This window comes from Phyllostomus hastatus, unplaced genomic scaffold (assembly GCF_019186645.2).
Source record: "Phyllostomus hastatus isolate PE091 unplaced genomic scaffold, TTU_PhHast_1.1 phas_scaffold_78, whole genome shotgun sequence".
Lineage (NCBI taxonomy): Eukaryota > Metazoa > Chordata > Mammalia > Chiroptera > Phyllostomidae > Phyllostomus > Phyllostomus hastatus.
Genome location: NW_025334041.1, coordinates 88,474,306 through 88,491,847, shown reverse-complemented (window position 1 = coordinate 88,491,847; position 17,542 = coordinate 88,474,306). Strand labels below are relative to the sequence as shown.

Here is a 17,542-nt window from a genome sequence, read left to right as displayed (position 1 = left end):
TCATTTACAAAATTGCAGGAGACTTGGCTCATTAATGGCTGTTGAAAATGCTAGTCAAGTAAAATTATAAGAAGTTTTACATGGTGAATTTAATTGCTAAAATCAAGTTGGACCCATTCCCATACATTATCTTAAGACTAAAAGTCAAGCTTGGTGCTGGGTGTTCCTCAAGGCAGATGTTCAGACGGCACTGCCCTGACCAGAAAAGAGAATTGCCCAGCTCAGGGTTTTACCTCGCACACTGGACGTGGAGCAATCACCAACCTGTTTGCGGAACTCCACTTAGACCATTGAGAAATTCCATTGCCGGCATTGACAAGATTCCAAAAGACAATGAAATGTACATAATGTAATCTTGGTTTACAGGACTTAAGCATCTGTCAATGCCCCAGCGATGACACTGGACTTTCATTATTAAGCACATAGTAAAGTTGTGAGCTGGAAGTGAAAGATTAAAGGAATGCCAGGGAAATGCTTCTCCACAATTAGAGATCTTTATAGCCACCCATTTTGTCTTGTTCTCCCACTTGAGGTCCTGGTTGGAGAACTGGTGGAAGAAATACTCTGTATTGCATAGACGAAGGCAGAAATGAAGTTGCTAACTTACCTGAAATCTATTCTTAAAGTTGGAAGAAGGGCCGAGTCCAGGGAATGAGGATAGAATCTTGTGGCCTGGATTGGACCTCAATATCCTCTTGATAATTGTGCATATGTGTGTGTATGGGTGTGTGTGTGAAGACTTCAGAAATTATTTTTAATAACTAAGCTGATCATCAGACTCGTGTGAGGAGCTTTAAAACACAGATGCCCAGTCTATCCCATCTTGAGGCCCAGGAATCTGTAGTTTTGGAACAAGTAACTTTCCAAGTGACTCTTAATATTAACCTGGTTTAGAACCACTGTTATAATATTTGCAACTCACCTCGCCCCTACCATTTCTTTGCTGGCTCTCTTCCAGGGATGTAGTTTCTCAGAGTTTCTATTTTCTTGTTTCCTTTATATTTTGACCTGCAATTAATCCATATAAATGGTTTCTTTCTTGGGATTACAAAGATATTTATCTTTCCTTATAGAACTATTATTCTTTTGACTTCTAAAAATTTGAAATAACCAAGCAAGTGCACAGCCAGGTAAATGAATGTTCTCTTAGCTCCTGGAGAAATATCAATTGCAAACTGGTTAAGCATGGCCCAGTGATCCAATGATGTGCTCACAAATCCTTATCTAAACTGATTCTGAGACCAACGTGGAAAGACTGATGGAATGCTGCCTTCAGCACTGTCAATGGCTCTGCGTCTTAAAATAAACTAATTTTTAAGGAAAAGTTTGAAAAAGAATTAAGTTTGAAAAAGAATTGTTTCTTTGTTCAAAGAAGAAAAGGAGCTCAAAATGACTCACATACAACTTTAAAGTACATGTTCTTACAAAACAATAGCTTCATGAGCTAACTCTAAATGTTAGTTATAAGTGAATCAGAAACATATGGTTGCAACTTTCCTCTAGACACAAAGGAGACTTAAAATTCAGGGAGAAGGACCTAAAGACAAACATGAAGTAGGTTTTCCAAAGGCCTAGACTCTGAGCAATGGTTTAAAGACGCACTTTCCAAAAGCTTGAAACTCTCAGACTCAGTCAACTCTATTTTTTGATTTAGTTATCAGAATCCACAGGTATCTAAAAATAATTGATGTTAAATAAAAGTTTCTAATAAATTCTATCCCGAAGTACTTTTCAAACTACAGTCTACTTATAGAAACTTGCTAAATGCAAGATGTAAAATAGATAGAGACATGCTCAAAAAAAATAATATAAAGCTGGGCATCCAACAACTTTCAAGTAATTTTTAATAAAAAGAGGGTACTTCAAATTGAATGATAGTTGAACAAATCAATTGTTGTTGAAGAGTTTTCACTAATTAAGTCCTGATGGCTTTACAATGCAGAAAAGAATGCACTGGGCTTTTGGCAACTCCTCTATTCCCAGTGAGAGGGGAAGCCAGCCCAGAAAATCATTTAGGAAGATTCGGACAACAGATGGTACACCAAAACTGAACAATGATCTCAATAAGTGAGGCCTCAGAGACATGATGATACATTCTGCAGCTGGATATCATAAAACTTGGGTACCCATGGTACACTGGTCTGACCATTAAAATTATGTTCTTCTTGAGCCACAGCCCAGTCTATATAACTGGTCAAAACCCAGTCATAAGCTGGAAAAAGTTGTAGGAAGCATCTGAGACCTGGGAGGAAGCAAACCTCCCTAGGTTTGCTGCAGAATGATTGTTTCCATAAGCAAGTCAAAATCCCTCTGTCTCAACTCCCTGTAGAGTGTTGGTAACACTATCTATTCTACCTATCTCTCATGAGGATTCCAAATGAAAAAACAAGTTGCTTTTAAATGTAAATATGCTGTAGTCAAACAAGTTAGGATTTTTGTGAAAAATAATGGACACATTTTAGAGCTTAAATTTTTAACCCACTGTTCTAGATTAAAAATAGCTGCAAATTCTCTCTCCTCCCATTAAAAAGTTTAGAGGGATCCATAGCTTCTCCTTTTGCAACTGGGCAGGCTCTGTGACCACTCGACCAATACATTATGGTGGAAGTGATGGTGCTAGTTTCTGGGTCCAGGATTTTAGGGTAGTTTCCACTTTCTGTCACTTAAAATATTATTAGAACCCAGCCTCCACGTAGCAAGGGAACTCAAGCGTTCTCATTACAAGACCCACATGGAGACAAATGGGGCCTCTAGCTAACAGCCTTGGTGATCTCTGATCTCTGGTGCTAGCACCAACTTGCTAGATATGGGTGTGAACAATCTTGGAAGGGGATTCTCTAACTTTTTCTAATTGAGAAGTCCCAACTGATGTCACTGAGCTCTGACCAAATTGTAGATTCATGAGCAACCACATGGTTGATGTTGTTTTAAGATACTAAATTTTGGGGTGATTGATTATAGAACAACAGATAACCAGAATACCCACTATCTTGTATAACAATAATTTTATAATTCTTAGCTTGCATCTGGGTTTGGGGATCCTGTATATGTCTATATGGGGCTGTTGACAGTGTTCTCTACCAATGCCACCAATATTCTAGCAAAAATTAATGCCCCAGAGGCTGGCCAGTTGCTAGTGATTTTTATCATCACCTTCAGCCTGGTGGATCTGAATGGTTATTGTCAGGATGATCTTGTCCTTTCCCTCTATTTCATGATACTCTCTTTTTAAAACCACATTGGGGTTTCTCTACCATAACTGTGGGAGATACCTTCTGTTACTTTGCTGGCATGACCTTTGCCATGTGGGCACCTTTGGATACTTCAGCAAGACCATGCTACTCTTCTTCATGCCCCAGGTGTTCAACTTCCTCAGCACCTACATATCATCATTCCCTGCTCTTGCCACCATGTGCCCCGATTCAATACCAAGACAGGCAAACTGAAGATGAGTTATTCCAAATTCAAAACCAAGAGCTTCTCTCTCCTGGGCACCTTTATTGTAAAGGTAACAGGGGAACTAAGAAGTAGTAGAGAGCATCCAGCTGGTGACTGTGCCAGAGTGAGAATGAGGATGGTGCCTTCACCAAGTATAACAACATGACACCTCATTAACTTGCTATTTAAAGTCTTTGGGTCCAGCCGAGGCTGGTGTAGCTCAGTGGATTGAGCACTGGCCTGAGAACCAAAGGGTGGTAAGTTCGATTTCCAGCCAGGACACATGCCTGGGTTACTGGCTGAGTCCCCAGTAGCGGGTACACAAGAAGCAACCACACACTGATGTTTCTCTCCCTCTCTCCCTCTTTTCCCCTATCTCTAAAAATAAATGAATAAAATCTTTTAAAAAAGACTTTGGATCCATACACCAAAGAAACCTCATATTGCTCCTGCTGCTGCTACAGATCCTAGACAGTGCTGTTCCCTTCCCTGTCTGGCTCTTCTGTGATTGTCTCAGTCCCTTGATCATGCCCTTTGCTTCACAGTCCCCAAGGCTCCTGACTCAGGCCAACCTCGTTCTAGACCAAGATTGCCTCTAGACTCAAGCTTCTTCCACCCTCCATTCTCCTCTAGACTTTGCCCTTATCATTTCCTCTCCCCTGTGGTCACTGATGCTTCAGCTAGTGCAATTGCTAAGGTGAAGCTGATGGGAAAATAATAAATGTTTTAAACCATGTAAGATGAGTAATAAATTGGGGTAAACAATAGAACAAACAAAAAGTAACCTTCAACTGGTGGACATTCAGGCTGTACTGATAGTGGTCACATTGCATGGAACCCCATGTGACCATAGGCTCTGGGATGTCAGAAGCTAAATATACAGAGAAAAAGGAGCACAGAAGCTATGTTTGGAGAAAAGCATATTATGCCTTGAAGCTGCCATCCTCTAGCTCAAATCACTTACAGGTGTGGTCACGGGTCATGTGGCCACAGGTCCATCTGGCAGATGTAATCTGCCATGGTGTGCAGCACCAGTGACATGCAAGAATCCCACCCAGTCCACATCCTTCCAAAGGGCCCTGAGGACAACCCTTGGAGCCCTGCTGTTCTAGATATTTTGCCAAAAGAAACACTCAGATGTTAACTTTATTGGGAAACAATAAAGTGAATGAGCAAAACAAAACACACAAAGGCAGCTTGCAGTAGAGGAAAGCCATTTAGACTCAAGAAAAATCACCAGACTGTCCAGCCAGGACAAGGTAATAAATGTTCCACTGAGGACTGGGTTACAACGGAAAGACTAGCAACTAGTTTATGTTGGAGGCTTATTTCCCTGGGTGACCTCCTGATAAATGTTAAAAGAGGCAGCTAAAGAGAGGCTGTGTGTAGTACAAGGTATGTCAATTTCCACTATTTTGATAATCCCACATCGTGCAGCTGGCAGATCATAAATCTCTGGCTTACATTGGTCTATTATTTAATTAGGCTGGCCCTTAATGACTCATGGTATTTTGTCATTTTAACGATTCTTTATTTTTCTCACATCTAACTGGTAAATCACTGCTTATAGGAGTTTATGGTCTCGTTCTTTATTGTACCATCTTCAAGCCGCTGTCCAAGGTGATATGAACTCCAGGATATTGACTTTGTTCAATCCTCAGCAGAGGTTATCCTGGAAAATTAAGTTTTTGACAAATCAACAGCCTGTGTACAATGCTTCTTCCAGGGTGGGACTGTAAGGAATTTGGGAACCGTCTTAAATTTGACCTAGAGTCACATTGCAGCTTGAGACCCTATCACTTACATCAGGCTCAAAACATACATTTTAATACACTGCAGTATTTCTTGGGCTTTGATGGTATCTGTGAGCATAATGAAAAGGGTTTTCACCATCAGATTTGAATTGTTTGGCTTTTTAAAAAATCACAGACTTTTTTTTGGTCTAAAACAAGTTCAAGCAATAGGATAGAGTGAAGACAGTTCCAACTTATTAACATGGTATTTTCTCAGAAGTCTCTCTTTTTAAGAAGCAATTATTAAGCCATCCATATTAGGCCCATACAAATGAAAAGATCAGAGTTAATTAATCTTGTCCTGAGTAAGAGAAGCGATGAAGAGCAATTAAATATTTTGAGTTCCTCAAGGAATTTGCTTGCTTGCTTATTTCTTTTTTCTCAAAGGAGGGAGTTGCTCTCATGATATGGAAAACGCTTGGTAGAAAGGGCTAGGGCCAGTGACTCATATACCTGATCATCCTTCTTAAGCAGGGCAGAAGGAGAATAATGGGAGCTTTTGGAGTCACATAGACCTGGTTTCTAATTTCAGTTCTACCAGTAGCTAGTCATGAGAACTTGGCTAATTTATATACACTTTTCACCTATAAAGCAGAGCTTATAGAGTTAACTTTCCCCACAATGATCCCAAGGCAGCCACCTGTTTCTCCATGGTCTAGAGCCAGTGTGAAAAAAGGCCCCTCTGAGAGTACAATTTGAATCCAAGGAGGTTTATTCAACAACAACAGAAAACATGTCTTTCTGATATTATTACACTGCCTTTCACTGTATTTTATAGAGGGTGTTGAGTCTATATCTATACTCCACAGTGTTTGAATTTATTTATAGAAACAAAGTCTGATCAAATAATAATAATAAGATAATGACATTAATAATAATTGATGTCATTCTGATGGAGAAGAGTAGCAAGAAAGTACTTTTTTGGTTAAATGACCTCAAGTCATTGGTTAGTTGCCTTTCTCACTGTTCGGTTGATCTTTGAGGCACAATTAGACTTAATAACCAGTGTCTTTATCAAGGAAAATAATCAAGTATATTAATTAAGCATTGCTTACACTTTTACTGCAACTCTAATGATTTGGTGATTTTAAGTTAGATGTCTGTCTTTATTAAAGTCATTAATGCTCTAAGGGAATTTGTGCTTAAAATTCCTTAAGTATTTAGAAATTACACACATTTTGCTTTTTATTGCAGCACCCTTAGGCTATGAACATTTTCCTATTGCAGACATCTAAAACTACAAACACAGCTTTAGGAATTTGTTAATAAATGCCTTGTCTTCACAATTGAAAATGGAAATGAAACAAACAGCAATGTAAAGGGCAGAACTATCAACAAAACCCTATGAGTATTAATTTCTCTTTGTGGTTGATGCATGTAAATTTCTTCTGCAGCTGGCCACAAATCAGCACAGCCAATATCCAAGGCATGACTGGCATTGACATTCACTATTTAGTCTTCACCAGAATTCCAGAAGCCATGGGACCTATCCCCCCAGCCCTCACCATTTATTGAGTGAGAACAATTATACCTTTACAACAACTGGATGTATCCTGAGCCTTTGATCCCTGTGTAGGGTCTCCCTTCTCAGTGCTTTTTTTACAGGTCCTGGTGATAATAGGCAGTGATGATCACAGCTTTGTTCTGATGCCCACCACTCTAGTGATCTTTGGCCCCATGGACCACTGCTGGACCCAAGGCTACTATCTATAAAGCCACTGATCCTCCATTGGATCTCTGAGCTCTAGGCAGCTTCTTCCACTATACCCAACAAGAAAGCTCTTTTATCTCCTTATGATTGGCTTTTTCATAGAAATTTCTCAAAAAACTTTCTCATAGCAGAATTCTCCAGATGTAATGGAAGGGGAAAAAGAGAAAAGGAAGTAGCAGGAGCTGATAATGTATGGATGTACAGCTTCACCATAAGCCTAGGACCTGTGATCCTCCCTCTTCATAATGTTGGCCCTGTCAGCACCTGGTGCCTTCCTTTGGTGGATGGAGTGTGCAATGGTCTTATCTCCTAGTCATATCTCTTTCAGCAACTACTAGAACATTGAACAAGTCTGTGGACACAATTCAGATTCTTTCTAACAGGTATCACATGGAAGTCAAAGATCTACTGGGCATAAGTGTCAAGGATTCATAGTTCAGAAACTCCAAGAACACCTAGAGGCAAGTCCAAATTCCAAGAGTTAAAATTCAGCCCAACTGTTAAATTGATGCACCTCAACATGATTAGTCCCTGTGGGCTTTTGTTACCAATTTTACATTCCAGAAAAAGGGACCAACACAAATAGGTTATATGCACCTCTGAAGGTCTGTCACAGTCAGGTCACACCTCACCTACCTACTCTGGTAACCAGCTCTTTTCTTAAACTCACCACACAGCACTCCAATAACAGTGCTTGAGATGTTTTTTTCTCCTTAGAATCTTCTTTTTTATCACTTTTTATAACCTTCCCCTCCTTATTTAAGGACTGATTTAAAGTTCAGACTCTCCATGAAACCTGCTTTAATTCTCCATCCCACCCTCCTCTCTCTCTTCTCTGTCCATGCATTTGACATCTAAAATCACAGCGGCTCATCATTCTGTAACTTCAATGCATTACCATTGGCTTTACTTTTCCAGCTAAATTGCAAATTCTCTAAGGGGAAGTTTCATGTTCTTTATGCATTCTTGTATCCACACAGTGTGTAATAAGATATATTCTGTTGGTCACAGAGGCACTACAATCAAATTAAGTGAAAATAATAATAATATTGTCTGTCAGTTTGGTTATTCATTTGTTATGTCTAAAGCTGTAATGTTTCTACAGGCAACACAAAAAAATCTACTTTCAATTTCATTGAGAAGGCAAGTGATAAAACATAAAATATTTTTAAATATATTTTATTGATTATGCTATTACAGTTGTCCCATTTCCCCCCTTCACTCCCCTCCACCCTGTACACCCTCTCCCACCCACATTCACCCCCTTTAGTTCATGTCCATGTGTCATAAGTTCTTTAGCTTCTGCATTTCCCATACTGTTCTTGCCCTCTTCCTGTCCATTTTCTACCTACCATCTATGCTACTTATTCTCTGTACCTTTTCCTATTCTCTCCTCCTCCTGCTCCCCTGTTGCTAACCCTCCATGTGATCTCCATTTCTGTGGTTCTCTTCCTGTTCTAGTTATTTGCTTAATTTCTTTTGGTTTTGTTTTAGGTGTGGTTGTTAATAATTGTGAGCTTGCTGTCACTTTACTATACATGTTTTTTTATCTTCTTTTCTTAGATAAGTCCCTTTAACATATTTCATAAAATAAGGGCTTGGTGATGATGAACTCCTTTAACTTGACCTTATCTGAGAAGCACTTTATCTGCCCTTCCATTCTAAATGAAAGCTTTGCTGGATAGAGCAATCTTGGATGTAGGTCCTTGCCTTTCATGACTTTCTTTCCAGCCCCTTCTTGCCTGTAAGATTTCTTTTGAGAAATCAGCTGACAGTCTGATGGGAACTCCTTTGTAGGTAACTGTCTCCTTATCTCTTGCTGCTTCTAGGATTCTCTTCTTCATTTTTACCTTGGCTAATGTAATTATGATGTGCCTTGGTGTGTTCCTTCTTGGGCCCAAATTCTTTGGGACTCCCTGAGCTTCCAAGACTTCCTGGAAGTCTATTTCCTTTGCCAGAATGAGAAAGTTCTCCTTTATTATTTGTTCCAGTTTTCAATTTGTTGCTCTTCCTCTTGTCCTTCTGGTACCCCTATAATTCAGATGTTGGAACGTTTAAAGATGTCCTGGAGGTTCCTAAGCTTCTCCTCATTTTTTTGGATTCTTATTTCTCCATTCTTTCCTGTTTGGTTGTTTCTTTCTTCCTTCTGGTCCACTTTATTGTTTTGAGTCCCAGTTTCCTTCCCATCACTATTGGTTCCCTGTGTATTTTCCTTCATTTCTCTTATCATAGCCTGCATTTTTTCATCTAATTTGCAACCAAAATCAACCAATTCTGTGAGCATCCTGTTCACCAGTGTTTTGAACTGTGCATCTGATAGGTTAGCTATCTTTCTGTCGCTTAAAAGGATGGATTCTGGGGCTTTGATTTGTTCTTCTGTTTGAGCCATCTCTCTCTCTCTCTCTCTCTCTCTCTCTCTCTCTCTTTTTTTGGTCTGTTCACACCTGCTATAGTAGGGGGTGGAACCTTAGGTGTTCACCAGGGCAGGGCACCCCAGTCACTGGTTTGTGACATTGTATGGGGGGACAGGGTTGAGAGGGAACAATGGTGGTTGCTCCATTCTCCATGGGACCTCAGTCCCCTCTGCTGCTTCCCCCAAGCTAACTGGGCCCCTCTGGTGCCAATTCCCATGTGGGTGGGCTTGTGCATGCTGTGGGACCCTCCAAGGACCTCCCCTGTGAGGCTGGGTGTCTCTCCCTGCACCTCAACTCCCACAGGTGACCTCAATCAGTGTCCCAAGGCTCTATCCCAGTGCTGGGATCCTGGGTTGCGCGCACTGCCTTGCTTTACAATCGCCACCTCACTGGGTCTGCCGGTTGCCGGTTGCCACCCTTGGGTTGGGGTCTGCCAGCTGCCTCCTGCGCACTCAGGGTCCACCCGCTGAGTGCCCTGGATGCCTTACGCACCCCCAGATTCCTTACATGCCCAGTCCCACCACTCTCTGCTCTCCATGCTGTGACCCGCACCTGGCTGCTCATCTCCGCCCCTCCTACCTGTCTGTATACACGAGTCTAATTCAACTTTTTGGTTGTCCGACTTCCATTCAGATAAATTTTCTGTCATTTCTGCATGTTATTCTATTTCTAAATTGTTGTCCCTATCTTGGTTGTGTGTGGAGGTATGGTGCGCCCACCTATGCCTCCATCTTGGCTGGAAGTCCACGTAAAATATTTTGACTTTAGGCAAATGATAAAACACTTGGTTCAGGCAGGTGTTGGTTTGGCATCCAGGAAGGAGATGGTATAAGTTAACTGAAGTTAACTAGAAAGATTTTATAGTTATGATAAAGTTTGTGATTCTTCTAAAAAATTATGAAAGTTGAAAAGGCTGATTAAAATATCTGTATAATAAAATTTACACATGAATGTACATAGAAGCTTTATAAATAATAGCCCCAAACTGGAAACGTTCCAGATGTCCTTCAGAAAATGAATGGTTAAACAAACTGTGGTACATTCATACCATGGGATACTACTCAGCACTAAAAATGAAAACCCACTGATATTTGCAACAACCTGGATGATTCTCCAGCAAATTATGCTGAGTGAAAAGATGCCAGTCCCAAAATATGAACTGCTGTATGATTCCACTTATATAACACTTTTGAAGAGACAAATACTTAGAAGTAGAGAACAGATCAGTGGTTGTGAAGGGTTCAAAGAGGGGACAGAAAAGAGATGGGTATGCTTAAAAAGGGAAACCCAAGAATCCTTGTGATGAGGGAAGTGTTAAGTATCTTTTTTTTTAATTTTTAAAAATTAGTTTAGGTTTAGAGAGAAGGGAAGGAAGGGAGAAGGAGAGGGAAAGAAACAATAATGTATAAGAGAAACATTTATTAGTTGCCTTTTGCACACCTCCAGCTGGAACCTGACTCACAGCCCAGGCATGTGCCCTGACCAGGAATTGAACCAGTGACCATTTGGTTTAGAGGATGATTCCCAGCCCACTGAACCACAACAGTAAGGGCAGGGAGTGTTCAGAATCATCACTGTATGACAGATACTCAAACCTACACATGTGAGAAAATTACATAACACACATGCATGAATGAGCACAAGTAAAGCTGGGGAAATTTGAATAAAATCTGTGGATTTTATCAATCTCTATATCCTCTTTTATGATATTATACTATACTTTTGGAAAAGGTTACCATCAGGCAAAACTAGATAATGGATACAGAGGATCTATCTGTATTGTCTCTTACAAATGCATGTAAATCTATGATTACCTCAATAAAAATTTGATCAAAAAGAGAAAAATATCATTTCAGATGAAAGAGTACAGCATCACAAAGCAATGCAAACTTAGATTCAAGATCAACTTTCAGAAGTCTTGGTTCCATAAATATTTCTTCTGCTAAACTACTTTGCATCAATTTACAAGCCAAAAATTTATTAATACAAAATAGTATAATGTGGTCCAAAGTTATGTAAGACATTCAAACATTCAAAGAAAATCATTTCATTTAATCAGCTTAAGTGATTCTAACTTGGGGAGGCCACCGCCATTTCATTGAAAGGGTCAGAGGTTGAGATGTTGTCTTGCAACAGAGACTAGTATAACCTAGCCCTCAAAGGCAAGGCCCCACCCCCAGTGTCCAACTAGCTGAAGGGTTCTTTACAAATGATACACATAAAATTCATCTCAAGATGTGAAAAATACTTATTCCTGAGCCCACACCTAGAGATTCAGTCAGTTTGCATCAGGTTCTGGAATTTCCAGTCTAATAAGCAACTCAAGTGATTCTAGTCCACTTGGAATTAGAAATCAGAGTCAACTGGAGTGCTGATTTAAAATGCAAAAATTTTTGAGACCCACTGCTTTGGCCTCAGCAGTCGGTTTTGATTTTATTCTGATGACTCAATGGAATTTCTAGAAAGAGATCTGGGTACTTAGGAGTCTGGGTCATATTCCTATATGGTTGGGGGTTGAGAGAGAGGAGGAAGTTGTCAAAGTATAAAACCTTCCCAGCCTCCTCTTCCAATCACAACTCATCAGAGAGCATTTTGCACAGAGAGATCAAAGGCCCTTGCCGAGGAGAAGTTGAAAGACTTCGCTGTTGTAATTCTGGGGCAGAGGTGCTTGGATATAAATGATTCCTAACTGTGGGTTTGGGGGGACCCTGTATGTGGAAATGTAAACACAGATGTCAGGCCTTTCATCCCCACTATGTAAACATACCAGCTGCCAGGGAAGAAGGAGAAACCCTTTGGAATTAGCTGCATTTTTTTGCCATCTAGAGCATAAAAATTGGCTTCACACTTGGGTTTCCACCAGCAACATGAAGCTCTGTTCACCGGAGTAGGGCTGAACCAAATGATCGAGATGTTCACCTGCTGATGGCCTCTTCTCTCCAGAGATGTTTGGTTCTTGCCCTTCCCCCACCAGTGAGTAGCTGTCCCAGAAGAGGTAATGAGAAGAGTTGATAACACCATGTCACAAAATTGTTGGACTCGCGGGAGGGAGCCCTTAAAAAATATGGAACCGTTTTGTTCCCAGAGTTGTATAAACCAAGAGCCTGACTGAGATTTACACACTTGATTGACTCAGATTTAAGGAAGATGGAAGAAGCAAATATTCATGAGTTTTTCTGAGAAAAACAGAATGGTTTCCAGTCAAAGAGGCTATGATTACTACAGTGCAGGGATATCTGAGGACCACAACTGGTGTGGCTGCACTCAAACCACAACAGACCTTCTCTCGCACTATTACGTAATATTTTTAAAAAAGAAAACCATGAAAGGAAACGTTTCTGAAAAAAAAATGTGCAAAAAGTATAATGGGAAATGTATTTCTAAACAAAACACTTCAATCCATGGAGAAATGTGTCTTTAATTACATCTCAAGCGAGTGTGCCAACTTGCATATGCGTGTAAGTCTTGTGTTTGCTAAAGAGCCTCAGTTCTGAAAGACTTGAAGAGTTATAGCAAAAGCATTTAAAGAGTGCCTTTTCATTGGGAGGGTTTTTTTTAATTCCCTAAAAATATCAGGATAGTCAAACAGACTATCTGAAAATGGATAAACTAGTTGTTCCATTATTGCTATACACACACAGTCTAAGGAGATAAAAATAAGTCTGAAATTACCAAGTGAACTTATCGGGCAGAGGCCATTGCAGTTTAGGACATATTAGTTCCAACAAAACTTCTACCTATACAAATGGTCCATCAGAGTGTTGTAAAAGGATTATCACAATGAGCTTTTTAAATAGTTGTCTTGCTTAGAATGGGCCAGCCAAAACGGCTGTATGTGATGGGAGAACCAATCAATTCAGGATAAATGTCTGGTAGGTAACTGAAAATTCTGTCCTGCTGATGCTTAGCTTATAAGATATTATTTTCCACAGTCGGGTTATAAACTACAACTAAATACAACCCTGTGTAGACAACATCTTCTACTTACAAATAGGTTAGTTCAGGAAGGCTGTTCATAAATCCATTTGTTTCTGAGTTCAAAAGATCACAGACAGACAATCCATTTTATTCACCTTTCTGCTGTTACAAGAGAGCTCTGGATATTGATTGCATCTCTCTGTTCTTGCTTATTTCAAAAACTCATGTACATGTATGTAGTGAATATATTTTCATGTATGTGTATATATGTGTGTGTGTGTGTATGTGTGGGATCTATTTTGATTTATGTGTGTATGTATTCAAGACAGTACTTCAAATACAATACCTGAACCAGAATATCTTGAATTCAGACTTAAATTCACTATGCATGGCAGCCAGTACCCCTTGTAGGTACAGATAGAATTGACTTTCCTTTATTAGGAGCATGAAAGTTTGTTAAATTGAGAAATGTAGTTTATGTAATTCTTATTTCATGTTAATAAGGCAAAAATATGCATTTTGATTTGGTTCCAGTATAACTCTCCAAGCTGGTCTCTTATCCATTTTGTGTTACATTCAAACCATTAAAAAAAAATTCCCTCAAAGCACCATTTTTTTTTTCAGTCACTAAATTAGTATTGATTGTGTGTTATGTGACAGGCAGGAGTCTCAGTTCAAGGAGATACAGCAGAGAATCAAACAGACAAACAGATAGAACTCCCTGCCTTCTTGGAGCTATATTCCACTTGGGAATAACAAACTAAACATATCCAGGGTGTGGCAAAAGTAGGTTTACAATTGTGAGTAAGTGAAACAGAGTTTATTCTAGCATGATTATTTATTAATTATTGTATTATTTTTCATAAGAACAACTATAAACCTACTCCGCCCCACCCTTTATGTAAACTATATAGTATGTCAAATAGTGGTAACTACCCTGCAACACAAACAGGGAAAGTGGCGAAGTTGGAGGAGTGGATAGGAAAGACCAAACTTAGTAGAGGGGTCATTAGGGCAAAAAACTGAAGGGGTTGAGGAAGTGAGCCAAGTGGTGTGTCATGGAAAGAACATTCCAGGCAGAGGGAACAGTTACTGCAAAAACCCTGGGAAAGCAACGTGCTTGACTTGTTCAACAGTAAGGAGATCAAGGCAATGGAGGGGGAGGGTGGCGGGGATGCAGTCAGGAGGCAGGGGTTGTACAGATCATGGAAATCCCTAAAAATTCAGCTTTTACTTTGAGTGATGTGGAAAGCCATGTAAAGGAGAGTTGGGGAGACAGGGAAAGTGGTGGGATGTGGGGAAAGATGACACTGGCAGTAGTGACAGAAGCCAAGACAGTGGCCAGATTCTGCACATATTTTGAAAGTAGAGCCAAGAGGATACTAATAGAATTCATGTGGAGAGTGAGACAAAGAAGTCAAGGAAGAATCCAAGGTGTTTGATTTTCCTGTGCAACAGGAAAGGTGAAATTGTTACTCACGGAGAAGGGGCAAGATGTCAAGGAAGCAGGCCTTAGGGGTGGGGGTGCAGGGTAGGTAGCGGGAGTTTGGGTGTAGACAGGCTAAGACTGAGACGTCCATTATGAGACGTCCATTAAACACCCAAATGGACATAGCAAAAAGGTAACTGGGCATATGAGTCTGTGGTTCAAGGGAGAAGTGTAAATGAGAGACATTTGGAAGTTATCAGCATATAAGTGAGATTTAAATCTATAAAACTGAAGCACAAAGAGAGTGAGAAGATAAAGAGAGGACAAAGAGTGAGTCTTGGTTCATGGAACCAATGACTCTGAACCTTAGCATATGCTGTTCCCTGGGCTTGGCATGCTCTTTCCCTTTGATTTTTTTTTTAAACTTTATGTTAAATTTTTGTATTAATACATATTCATGCACATAATAAAATATTTGTACATATCACATAGCTGTATAACATAGTTAAAGCAATAATAATATGAATACTGTGCACTTATCCCCCAGCTTAAGAAATATAACATTACTACTATAGGAAAATTCCCCCTATACATTTCTCTGAATGCTTCTCCCTCACCCTCTATGGTAACCACGGTCCTAGACTTCCTCACTTTTCTTTTTTTTAAGATTTTATTTATTTATTTATTTTTAGAGTGAGAGGAAGGGAAGGAGAAAGAGAGGGAGAGAAACATTAATGTGTGCTTGCCTTTCACATGTCTCCTATTGGGGTCCTGGCCCACAACTCAGGTATGTACACTGACTGGGAATCAAACCAGCGCTCCTTTGGTTCACAGACTGGCACTCCATCTACTGAGCCACACCAGCCAGGGTGATTTCCTCAGTTTTCTGTGGGACTTTACCATATAACAGTATTCTTAAACCATTTATTATTTATATTTCACTCTTCTTGACATATATATATACACACACACACACATATATATATAATCATACTGTAACTATTCTTCTGAGACTTTCTTATTTTCCTCCACAGTATGTTTTCATGATCCATTAACATTGAGGTACATAGCTATGGTTCATCTATTTTCGCTGCTGTGTAAGTATTTCACTGTGCATCAAAAACTGTTGAGTGTTCGCAATTCTGTGCTTAAATTTAATGTAGTCTAATTTCACTTGATTTGTTCACTTACCTACAATTCATGTCAAAGTGTTTTGCTTAATTTCTAAATATATGAAGTTTTTTCCAGTCAGCTTTTTGATTGATCTTGGAGAATTTCACTGCAGTCAGATTAGGTGGTCAGCAGGAATATTCATTTGAAACTTATTAATTAGCTTTATGATCCATTATATGTGTTTTATTTTAGTAAATGTTATGTTTTTGCTTGAAAAGAATATTTATTCTGCATTTGTTTTTTGCATTGTTCTATATAAGCCCACCTAATAAAGCTGTTAGTTACATTGTTCAAATTTTCTGTATCCACACTGATTATTATCTGCTTGCTCTATCAGTTTCTGAAAGAGGAATGTTAAATATCTCCCACTATGTTTATTATTAAATTTATCCCTATAATGCTGTTATTCATTGTCACTGCAGATATTCTGAGGCTGTATTTTTATTTGTCATAAGTGGAAAATTATTATATATGTCTAGTTAACCTTTTATTAATATGTAAAGATCATCTTAATCCCTACTAAAACATATTACTTTATATTCTGTCATTTAACAATAATACACTTTTATTACATGTGAAATAATACATGTTGTCATTGCTACATATTAATATATATAATCTTTTTTCAGTTAGAATTTAGCTTGGCATATCCTTTCCCATTTGACTATTTTTGACCATTCTGTTACCTTATAGGTTTGCTTTATCACTTTTAAATGGCATATAGTGATGTTTCAAATATTTATCTGGGATAACAATTTTTTTATAAACTGGAACTTTCAGTTTATTTGCATTTATTATAGCTACCAATATATTTGAATTATTTTAAGCACCTAATTATGGGCTATTTATTTGTCCTACATTTAAAAGTATTTCTTTCTCTTTCTTCTTGCTGACTTTTACATAATTTAACTATTTTCATCATTAGTGTATCCCATTCCTAATTTAGAGTAGTATATTTTGATTCTAGACATTTATTGTGCTTGCTTATCTCACAAAAATTTGATTTTTTTCAATATCTTTACTCTCCTTTCCTCCAAAATAACATCCAGCTCTTGACTTAATTCTATTGTTTCAATGTATTATTTTTTTTACCAGTTAAGACATTATAATTGTCATTTCACATAGTCAATGCTGAACTTTAGCCATTTCTACGTTCATTCTCATCCTTCATTTTCAAATCTTCCATCTGGGATCATTTTCCTCTGCTTGAAGTATATCTGTTAGTCTTTCCTTTGTAAGGTTCCTTTGGTGATAAGTTCTTAGTATTAGTCTAAAACATTTTTACACTGGCCTTATTCTTGAAAGATATTTTTGTAAGCATGCAATTATAAAATAACATTGTCTTTCTGAGTATCCAAGATATTATTACTTTCTTGAGATTTAAGTGTTACTGTTGAGAAGCCAGGTTTCTCTTGAAATGTGGCATTTTCCCCACTTATTCCACTGCTAAACCCATTCATCATCATCTTCACTGGCTGCTGGTAAGACTTGTTGCCTTTTCCTGTCTCTTCCATGACTCACTCCTGTTCACCTTCCCTTTTGGACTCCAGCTTCCTCTCTAGTCCTCGCAGTACAAGAGGTTTTTAGTAAAGTTCCACCCAGCCATTTCATTCCTCCTCTTGTGAATGCTGCTTTCAGAGGATTAAAGACCAGAATGTCCTGATTA

The 17,542-nt window shown here is 38.9% G+C and overlaps 1 pseudogene; it reads left to right on the top strand.

The window, feature by feature from the left end:
* The first annotated feature begins 1,549 nt into the window (after window positions 1-1,549).
* On the top strand, window positions 1,550-4,037 carry LOC123811320 (annotated as a pseudogene).
* The last annotated feature ends 13,505 nt before the right edge of the window (window positions 4,038-17,542 follow it).